The 11,761-nt window shown below is 41.6% G+C and overlaps 1 protein-coding gene across 2 annotated transcripts in view; it reads left to right on the top strand.

Moving 5' to 3' along the window:
• Positions 1 to 2,628: 2,628 nt before the first annotated feature.
• The window catches only part of kcnh5b (potassium voltage-gated channel, subfamily H (eag-related), member 5b), a 211,708-nt gene continuing 202,575 nt past the window's right edge, over positions 2,629 to 11,761 (top strand). Inside the window, exons 1-2 of one of the 2 annotated variants that reach the window (XM_061885744.1) lie at positions 2,629 to 4,500; positions 6,471 to 6,541. The gene's annotated coding sequence lies outside the window, so the exon portion shown is untranslated. The remainder of the gene's footprint in view (positions 4,501 to 6,470; positions 6,542 to 11,761) is intronic. The other variant, XM_061885746.1, reaches the window with a different exon arrangement.

The following is an 11,761-nucleotide window of genomic DNA, read 5'->3' on the forward strand; positions in this document are numbered from 1 at the left end:
TTTTAATTTGCTTTTTTTCCAGGAAAACAACGAATTCAACTAATTCCTTTCGAAATATTTGCAACCTGTAAGACACTATTTTAACCCTTGGGTTAAAATAATGGCCGTGGACCTTTATGGGCCTTTTTATTGCCGTTGAAGATGACATCACGCGACGAGTGTTTCTTTTCAAAGTTAGCGGGTAGAAATATTGGCCACAGGCGTTGGAATTCTTTTTAAAATGGCTTAATTATTTTTAGCAAGAGCTAATGAGTATAAATTGGAGTTCCCAGGACTCTTTTGTCCCCCACTGGCTTCCTTTTTATAATGGCCATTTTTCCATATTTTATTATGATGTTTCCACGAAAACCAAACAAATTCAAGTATTTCCCTTTAATTTTAACCCTTGGGGAGACCTGGGACCTTTTGGCCACAGGAGTTGTAAAGGAATTATTTTAAAAATTTGCATTTCCGTTATTTTTAACAGGCGCTATTGAGTATACATTGGAGTTCCTTGGGACCCTTTTGTCCCCCATTGACTCCCTTTATAATGGCCATTTTTCCATGTACTGTAAACATGTTATTTTTATTTGCTTTTTTTCCAGGAAAACAAAACGAATTCAACTAATTCCTTTCGAAATATTTGCAACCCGTAAGACACTATTTTAACCCTTGGGTTAAAATAATGGCCGTGGACCTTTATGGGCCTTTTTATTGCCGTTGAAGATGACATCATGCGACGAGTGTTTGTTTTCAAAGTTAGGGGGTAGAAATATTGGCCACAGGCGTTGGAATTATTTTTAAAATGGCGAAGTTATTTTTAGCAAGAACTATTGAGGAAACATTGGAGTTCCCAGGACTCTTTTGTCCCCCACTGGCTTCCTTTTTATAATGGCCATTTTTCCATATTTTATTATGCTTTTTCCATGAAAACCAAACAAATTCAAGTATTTCCCTTTTAATTTTAACCCTTGGGGAGACCTGGGACCTTTTGGCCACAGGAGTTGTAAAGGAATGATTTTAAAAATTTGTACAAGCCGTTATATTTAACAGGAGCTATTGAGTATACATTGGAGTTCCTTGGGACCCTTTTGTCCCCCATTGACTCCCTTTATAATGGCCATGTTTCCATATTTTTTTAAGCTTTTTCCATGAAAACCAAACAAATTCACGTATTTCCCTTCGATTTTTATCCCTTGGGGAGACCTGGGACCTTTTGTGGGTCTGTTTATCGCCTATAAAGATGATATCCTGTTAGCTGTATGAATATTAGCCACAGGAATTGTAAAGGAATTATTTTTAAAATGTGCATTGTTCGTTTTTTGCCAATTTATTGTTAGCAGGAGCTATTGAGTATACATTGGAGTTCCCAGGACCCTTTTGTCCCCCAATGACTCCCTTTAAAATGGCCATTTTTCCATGTACTGTAAACATGTTATTTTATTATTAGTTTTCCAGGAAAACCAAACAAATTCAAGTCATTCCCTTTGCAATGATTTTAACCTCCGAGGAGACCTAGGACCTTTCTGGGCCTTTTTACTGCTTTTGAAGATGACATCACGCAACAGAATGTTCATTTTAGTGGGATGAAATACGGCTATAGAAGTAGTAAAGGGATTAATCTCTAAACTTACATTGCCTGTTCTTTGCCAAGTTATTTTTAGCAGGAGCTATTGAGTGTACATTGGAGTTCCCAGGACCCTTTTGTCCCCCATTGACTCCCTTTATAAGGGCCATGTTTCCATGTACCGTAAACTTGTTAATTTATTATGCTTTTTTCCAGGAAAACCAAATGAATCAAAGCATTTCCCTTTTGAAATATGTGCAACAGGTAAGACATTATTTTAACCCTTGGAGAGTCTTGGGACCTTTGTGGGTCGTTTTACTGCCTTGGCCATTTTTCGATATACTGTAAACATGTTATTTTATTATGCTTTTTCCACCAAAACCAAACGAATTCAAGTATTTCCCTTTGAAATAGTTCAATCAATCAATCAATGTTTATTTATATAGCCCCAAATCACAAATGTCTCAAAGGACTGCACAAATCATTACGACTACAACATCCTCGGAAGAACCCACAAAAGGGCAAGGAAAACTCACACCCAGTGGGCAGGGAGAATTCACATCCAGTGGGACGCCAGTGACAATGCTGACTATGAGAAACCTTGGAGAGGACCTCAGATGTGGGCAACCCCCCCCCCCTCTAGGGGACCGAAAGCAATGGATGTCGAGCGGGTCTAACATGATACTGTGAAAGTTCAATCCATAGTGGCTCCAAGACAGCCGCAAGAGTTCAGTTCAAGCGGATCCAAGACAGCAGCGAGAGTCCCGTCCACAGGAAACCATCTCAAGCGGAGGCGGATCAGCAGCGTAGAGATGTCCCCAACCGATACAGGCGAGCGGTCCATCCTGGGTCCCGACGAGCGGTCCATCCTGGGTCTCGACTCTGGACAGCCAGTACTTCATCCATGGTCATCGGACCGGACCCCCTCCACAAGGGAGGGGGGGACATAGGAGAAAGAAAAGAAGCAGCAGATCAACTGGTCTAAAAAGGAGGTCTATTTAAAGGCTAGAGTATACAGATGAGTTTTAAGGTGAGACTTAAATGCTTCTACTGAGGTAGCATCTCGAACTGTTACCGGGAGGGCATTCCAGAGTACTGGAGCCCGAACAGAAAACGCTCTATAGCCCGCAGACTTTTTTTGGGCTCTAGGAATCACTAATAAGCCGGAGTCTTTTGAACGCAGATTCAGTTGCAACCTGTAAGACATTTTTATTTTTCCATATACCGTAAACATGTTATATTATGTTTTTTCCATCAAAACCAAATGAATTCAAGTATTTCCCTTTGAAATAGTTGCAACCTGTAAGACATTATTTTAACCCTTAGGAAGTCCTGGGACCTTTCCATTTCCTTTCGCTTATCTGAGGTCGGGTCACGGGGGCAGCAGCCTAAGTAGAGAAGCCCAGACTTCCCTCTCCCCAGCCACTTCGTCCAGCTCCTCCCTGGGGATCCTGAGGCGTTCCCAGGCCAGCCGGGAGAGTTAGTCTTCCCAACGTGTCCTGGGTCTTCCCCGTGGCCTCCTGCCGGTCGGACGTGCCCTAAACGCCTCTCTAGGGAGGTGTTCGGATGGCATCCTGACCAGATGCCCGAACCACCTCATCTGGCTCCTCTCGATGTGGAGAAGCAGCGGCTTTACTCTGAGCTCCTCCCGGATGACAGAGCTTGTCACCCTGTCTCTAAGGTTGAGACCCGCCACGCGGTGTAGGAAGCTCATTTCGGCCGCTTGTACCCGTGATCTTGTCCTTTCGATCATAACCCAAAGTTCCTGACCATAGGCGAGGATGGGAACGTAGATCGACCGGTATATTGACCACAACGGATCGATAAAGCGTCCGCATTTCTGAATAGGCCGCACCGATCCGCCTGTCGATCTCACAATCCACTCTTCCCTCACTCGTGAACAAGACCGCGACGTACTTGAACTCCTCCACTTGGGGCAGGGTCTCCTCCCCAACTTGGAGATGGCAATCCACCTTTTCCCATGGACTTGAAGGTGCTGATTCTCATCCCGGTCGCCTCACACTCCGTGAGAGCTGAAGATCCTGGCTGGTTGAAGACATCAGGACCACATCTTTTGCAAAAAGCAGAGACCTAATCCTGCAGCCACCAAACTGGATCCCCTCAACGCCTAGAAATTCTGTCCATAAACGTTCTGGTCAGAATCTGTGACAAGGAGCAGCCTTGGCGCGGTCCAACCCTCACTGGAAACGGCTCCGACTTACCTCCGGCGATGCGGACTAAGCTCTGACACTGATCATACAGGGAGCGGACCGCCACAATCATACAGTCCGATACCTCATACTCTGAGCACTCCCCACAGGACTTTGCGGGGGATCCGGTCGAATGCCTTCTCCAAGGCCACAAAGCACATGCACCCTCAAGGACCCTGCTGAGGGTATAGAGCTGGTCTACCATTCAACGACCAGGACGAAAACCACACTGTTCCTCCTGGATCCAAGGTTAGACAATCCGGTATAGCCTCCTCTCCAGTACACCTGAATAGACCTTACCGGGAAGGCTGACTGTATGGAACAGTTAAAAAAAAACTTTCAAAATGCTACGTAATGTTCAGTTGAGGGTTAAAAGTCCAATTATTTCATCCATGTCTTAATTTTCAACGATCATTGAACTGAATTGTGTTGCTTTAACTCAATGAAGTTGTCTTTCAGGGCTGCAGTACACCTTTTAGTCCACATGGTCGCGCTACGGTTTCAGAGTTGGGCCTTACCATGGCGACCTGTAGTCACGTGAGAGAATTTTGACCAATCATTTCAGGGATAGTCTGGCCTCTCTCTGATTGGTCAAAAGCCTCTCACGTGACTACAGAGCGCCATGTTTCGGACCAAGTTGTCCAGTCTCTTATATGTGTGTTTTCGCAATGCATCCCGGGAAATGTAGGCATATTTTAAAGGACGGCGGAAATGAAGTCAGCCGCCACATGTATCCCCCAGAAGGTAACGTCCACCTGTAATTAATGACATTTAAATTGTGTTTATGCTCCAAAGCGTACGTTAGACTCGTGTAGTAAACAAGACAGCCGGTAGGTGCCGCCAATGGGTTATGTTATGCCGTGTTCGCCGTTAAAATGGCAAGATGTCGCCTACTCGTTGCCATTAATAAAGTGTCTGGAGGAGACACACACAAACACGTGTAGGTGTTGGCTTCTGTATATTTTAGTGTTGTATCGTGTATGTCTAGTAATACAAAGCAGGCCTATGTTGACTTCTGGTCACAGGAAGGCGTCGTCGTCGTCGTCGTTCTCTTGCTGGGTTTTAATAAAATACATCATGTGACCATTCACTATGGGCCACTGGTTTTATAAACGTCCATGCGTCGTGTAGGAAGTTTGATGCTAACTTGAGAATGAAGTCTTAAAACTATTTTTCTCTCTCAAAAATTGCTTTTACGATGACGCGTGCTTTTAATGTTGTAGTATTCTACTTCCGTTTCCTGGATGGAGCGGGAAAAGGGGGCGTGGCCTGCCAGCGTAGTCGAGCAAGCTGTATTAGAAACTGATATATTGTACAAAACAGCATTAGAAATGTCGAATATTGCAAAGATAAAAAGGTGTGGACCCAGGAAAACAAAACAACCTCAAATCAAACGTTTAATTCAATTACATTAAGAACAGTTCTTTTTCAGAAATCCATCCATCCATCTTCTTCCGCTTATCCGAGGTCGGGTCGCGGGGGCAGCAGCCTAAGCAGGGAAACCCAGACTTCCCTCTCCCCAGCCACTTCGTCTAGCGCTTCCCGGGGGATCCCGAGGCGTTCCCAGGCCAGCCGGGAGACATAGTCTTCCCAACGTGTCCTGGGTCTTCCCCGTGGACGTGCCCTAAACACCCCCCTAGGGAGGCGTTCGGGTGGCATCCTGACCAGATGCCCGAACCACCTCATCTGGCTCCTCTCCATGTGAAGGAGCAGCGGCTTTACTTTGAGTTCCTCCCGGATGGCAGAGCTTCTCACCCTATCTCTAAGGGAGAGACCCGCCACACGGCGGAGGAAACTCATTTCGGCCGCTTGTACCCGTGATCTTATCCTTTCGGTCATGACCCAAAGCTCATGACCATAGGTGAGGATGGGAAAGTAGATCGGCCGGTAAATTGAGAGCTTTGCCTTCCGGCTCAGCTCCTTCTTTACCACAACGGATCGGTACAACGTCCGCATTACTGAAGACGCCGCACCGATCCGCCTGTCGATCTCACGATCCACTCTTCCCTCACTCGTGAACAAGACTCCTAGGTACTTGAACTCCTCCACTTGGGGCAGGGTCTCCTCCCCAACCCGGAGATGGCATTCCACCCTTTTCCGGGCGAGAACCATGGACTCGGAAATGTTTCAGAAATGTTTTTGGACTGAGTTTTCTCACTCTAATTTTGTCGCTGACGTCATGCTCAGGCTGCGGTACATCGTCACGTGACTCGTCAAATATATATAAACATGACCGTTCCTGGCTAATTGGGACTTCATTAGCGGAATTTCACTCATTAAAGGCCTACTGAAATGAGATGTTCTTATTTAAACGGGGATAGCAGGTCCATTCTATGTGTCATACTTGATCATTTCGCCATATTGCCATATTTTTGCTGAAAGGATTTAGTAGAGAACATCCACATTAAAGTGTGCAACTTTCGGTGCTAACAGAAAAGCCCTGCCTGTACCGGAAGTCGCAGACGATGACGTCACATGTTTGATGGCTCCTCACATATTCACGTTGTTTATAATGGGAGCCTCCAACAAAAAGTGCTATTCGGACCGAGAAAACGACAATTTCCCCATTAATTTGAGCGAGGATGAAAGATTCGTGTTTGAGGATATTGATAGCGACGGGCAAGAAAAAAATTAAAATAAAAAAAACGCGATTGTGTTGCTAGTGTTTTAATAAGATTAAATAGTACCTGATAGTCGGAAGGGTGTCTCCACAGGTGTCTTGACGCCAGTGTCTCGGGGGAGTCGACGGCAGCTTTATGGACGACACAAGCTCAGCTTTTCTCCGGTAAGAACTGACTTTTTAACCACAATTTTCTCACCGAAACCTGCTGGTTGACATTCCGTCTTGATCCATGTCCTCTTGACCGCGCTCTGATCCATAGTAAAATTTCACCTCCAGGAATTTTAAACAAGGAATCACCGTGTGTTTGTGTGGCTAAAGGCTAAAGCTTCCCAACTCCATCTTTCTACTTTGACTTCTCCAATATTAATTGAACAAATTGCAAAAGATTCAGCAACACAGATGTCCAAAATACTGTGTAATTATGCGGTTAAAGCAGACGACTTTTAGCTGTGTGTGTGTGCAACGCTCATACTTCCTAAAAACCCGTGACATCTTGCGTACACGACATCATTACACGACATTTCCAGGACGAAACTCCCGTGAAATTTAAAATTGCAATTTAGTCAACTAAAAAGGCCGTATTGGCATGTGTTGCAATGTTAATATTTCATCATTGATATATAAACTATCAGACTGCGTGGTGGCTAGTAGTGGCTTTCTGTAGGCCTTTAATGTTTTCCCAACACCTTTTTTATAAATAAACACATATATTTGTATATATATTTATGCTGCTTGGCAATCATTTAGATGACGTCACAAATATGTCCGTTCATTTCATATTTGCTGCACATCATGGGTATTTTTGAATAGGACATTTTGGACTAACTAAAAATACCGACATGTAGTAGAAGTCGCGGTAGGGCTGGGCGATATTTCCTTTTTTTAATATCGCGATATTTTTAGGCCATATCGCGATATACGATATATATTACGATATTTTGCCTTGGCCGTGAACAAACACTTGACACATATAACCACAGCAGTATGATGATTCTATGTGTCTACATTAAAACATTCTTCTTCATACTGCATTCATATATGCTACTTTTAAACTTTCATGCAGAGAAGGAAATCACAATTAAGTCAATTGACCAAAAGTGTATTTATTAAAGTTATTAAGCAGTGGCACAAACATTCAAGTCATTTCCAAAACATAAAGTGCAAGATTGTCAGAGACATTTTAAGTGTCAAATAAAAATGTGCTGCATAATAGGAAATCAAATAGTATTCGTCCTTCTCTATGTGGTATGTTACTAAGGTTATGAAATTATCTTCATTCTCTAGCGAGTGACTTTACGAATGATGCTACATATTAGCAGTAATGCTACTTTTTATAGCAACACTTTTTCCACCCACACTTGACAAATTATGGTTGTCTGTTCGACATATTCCCACTTGATGCCGAACCACCGCCAGACCGATAGAAACCCTGCTGTTTTTATTGGGAATGAAGTCTTCCTTCATTTTTAATCTTTCTCTCGTACGGCTACGTTAGCAGCTAACGTTAGCCACGCTGCTACCTCGCTGCTCTGCAATGGCGTGTATGTGACGTACAGAGGTGGGTAGTAACGCGCTACATTTACTCCGTTACATCTACTGGAGTAACTTTTGGGATAAATTGTACTTCTAAGAGTAGTTTTTTCTGCAACATACTTTTACTTTTACTTGAGTATATTTATAGAGACGAAACGCTACTTTTACTCCGCTCCATTTATCTGCAATCAGGTCGCTACTCGCTACTTTTTTTTTTTATCGATCTGTTAATGCACGCTTTGTTTGTTTTGATTTTGTCAGACACGCATTCAAAGTAGGAACAACGCATGTTTGTGATGTTGGACCAATCAAACAGAGCTAGGTGGTCACGTGACCGTCACACGTAGAACCCGACATGTTGAAAAACTTATTGGGGTGTTACCATTTAGTGGTCAATTGTACGGAATATGTACTGTACTGTGCAATCTAATAATAAAAGTTTCAATCAATCAACCAATCAATCAAAAGTGTAAAGGAGAAAAGACACTTTTTATTTCAACCGTACTTCCCGTCAAAAGCCTAAAGACTGATCGCACAGTTCCTGTCTTCACAATAAAAGTGCCGCTCCATCGTGCCTGCGCTAACAAAATAAGAGTCTTCGAAAGCCAGCGCAAACAAACTGGCTTGCCGCCAACGTATTTCTTGTAAAGTGTATAAAAACGAACATGGAAGCTGGACAAATAAGATGCCAAAAACCAACGACTTTCATGATGTATTAGACAGGAAGGAGGAACTTTTTTTCCCCTCCATTTGAAAACCGGGACGTTAGCAGCACTATACTGTCTGATTCCAATCAATGCAAGTCATCAGAATCAGGTAATACACCAACTTATATTCTTGTCTTCATGAAAGATCGGAATCTATATGTTAAACATGCATGTATATTAATTAAAACACCTTTAACATGTGAATTGTGAATTATATTTATATAGCGCTTTTCTCTAGTGACTCAAAGCGCTTTACATAGTGAAACCCAATATCTAAGTAACATTTAAACCAGTGTGGGTGGCACTGGGAGCAGGTGGGTAAAGTGTCTTGCCCAAGGACACAACGGCAGTGACTAGGATGGCGGAAGCGGGAATCGAACCTGCAACCCTCAAGTTGCTGGCACGGCCACTCTACCAACCGAGCTATACCGCCCCATGTGAACATAAACGTCAAAATAAATAAATATAAATTATATACTGTATATATAAAGGTATGTATATATATATATATATATGTATATATGTGTGTGTGTATGTATATGTGTATATATATGATATGTGTATATATATATATATATATATATGTATATATATATATGTGTGTATGTATATATGAGGTAGATCACCTCGACTTGGTCATTTATTAAGTAATTGATTAACGTTGAAAAACTTATTGGGGTGTTACCATTTAGTGGTCAATTGTACGGAATATGTACTGTACTGTGCAATCTACTAATACAAGTTTCAATCAATCAATCAAATCAATGAATGCCTACTGAGCCTATGGCGCTGTTAAGTTATTGTGGCTCAATTTGCCTTAATTTTTGTTTTATTTTAATGTATTATTATTTAATATATATTATTGTTTTAGTTGCTTAAGAGATATTCCTGGCTCTGAATTTGCTTATTGCTATTTTTATGTTTTTGTGCATTATTTGTTGCCGTAATCATTAAACAAACAGGTTACTCATCAGTTACTCAGTACTTGAATAGTTTTTTCACAACATACTTTTTACTTTTACTCAAGTAAATATTTGGGTGACTACTCCTTACTTTTACTGGAGTAATACATCTCTAAAGTAACAGTACTCTTACTTGAGTACAATTTCTGGCTACTCTACCCACCTCTGGTGACGCATGGCGTGACAAATGCGCCTGCTTGTCTGTGAGGAGACACAGGAAAGAGCGAAGAGAGCCTGTAGTGTAACGCCCGCAGCTAAAAGCAACTGTGTGAGAACATATAATCGAATATTACGATATAGTCATTTTTCATATCGCACAGAGACAAACACGCTATATATCGATATATCGCCCAGCCCTACAGGGAGGTCCAAATTATGGATTTTTTGCCCATCCATCCATTTTTTACCGCTTGTCCCTTTTGGGGTCGCCGGAGCCTATCTCAGCTGCATTCGGGCGGAAGGCGAGATACATGCCCGTTTTCCGTTTTTATGACCTTATTGCAACGATTTCCCAAAATGATTCAATATCTTGTCCTTTACATTGCCCCTATTATTGATTTTTTTTTTTTAAACTATAGAAACAATTAATGATCACAATGAACGTCATATAAGAAAAATACATAAATAACAAAAAAAGATCAATAAAATAAAATTAGAATAAAAATCGATACAGGAAAGAGGACAAACACTCCCATATCTAAACTCTTATGTATAAATAAATACGTATATATTATATATGTGTATATATGTGTGTGTATATATATATATAAATATTAATGTATATATATGTATAAATATTTATATATATATACATATATGTATATATATATGTGTGTGTGTGTGTGTACATATATATATATATGTATATATATATATATATATATATATATATATATATATATATATATATATATATATATATATCCATCCATCCATCCATTTTCTACCGCTTATTCCCTTGTGGGGTCGCGGGGGGCGCTGGTGCCTATCTCAGCTACAATCGGGCGGAAGGCGGTGTACACCCTGGACAAGTCGCTATCTCATCACAGGGCCAACACAGATAGACAGACAACATTCACACTCACATTCACACACTAGGGACCATTTAGTGTTGCCAATCAACCTATCCCCAGGTGCATGTCTTTGGAAGTGGGAGGAAGCCGGAGTACCCGGAGGGAACCCACGCACTCACGGGGAGAACATGCAAACTCCACACAGAAAGATCCCGAGCCTGGATTTGAACCCAGGACTATATATATATATATATATATATATATATATATATATATATATATATATATATATATATATATATCTAGTCAGCCACCGATTGTGCAAGTTCTCCCACTTAAAATGATGACAGAGGTCTGTAATGTTCATCATAGGTACACTTCAACTGTGAGAGACAGAATGTGGAGAAAAAAAATCCAGAAATTCACATTGTAGGAATTTTAAATAATTTATTTGTAAATTATGGTGGAAAATAAGTATTTGGTCAACCATTCCAAAGCTCTCACTGATGGAAGGAGGTTTTGGCTCAAAATCTCACGATACATGGCCCCATTCATTCTTTCCTTAACACGGATCAATCGTCCTGTCCCCTTAGCAGAAAAACAGCCCCAAAGCATGATGTTTCCACCCCCATGCTTCACAGTAGGTTTGGTGTTCTTGGGATGCAACTCAGTATTCTTCTTCCTCCAAACACGACGAGTTGAGTTTATACCAAAATGGATACATGGATGATACAGCAGAGGATTGGGAGGATGTCATGTGGTCAAACCAAAATAGAACTTTTTACTATAAACTCAACTCGTCTTGTTTGGAGGAAGAAGAATACTGAGTTGTGAAGGTCCTGGTTCAATCCCAGGCTCGAGATCTTTCTGTGTGGAAGTGAATGTGAGTGTGAATGTTGTTTGTCTAACTGTGATGGCGACTTGTCCAGGGTGTACTCCGCCTCCCGCCCGATTGTAGCTGAGATAGGTGCCAGCGACCCCAAAAAGGGAATAAGCGGTATAAAATGGATGGATGGAAAGCTGAACAAGACAGAAAAGTCCTTAATTTTTCAAAGGACATACAGGCTTTTTTTTTTTTGTTTATGCTCAAATTCCTCAATAAACTTAAGTCGTACACAAAATATATCAAACATTTTGTCAAAGTTTGACGATTTTGAAGGCCTTCGA

This window comes from Nerophis ophidion, linkage group LG24, assembly GCF_033978795.1.
Source record: "Nerophis ophidion isolate RoL-2023_Sa linkage group LG24, RoL_Noph_v1.0, whole genome shotgun sequence".
In the NCBI taxonomy this organism is placed as follows: Eukaryota; Metazoa; Chordata; class Actinopteri; order Syngnathiformes; family Syngnathidae; genus Nerophis; species Nerophis ophidion.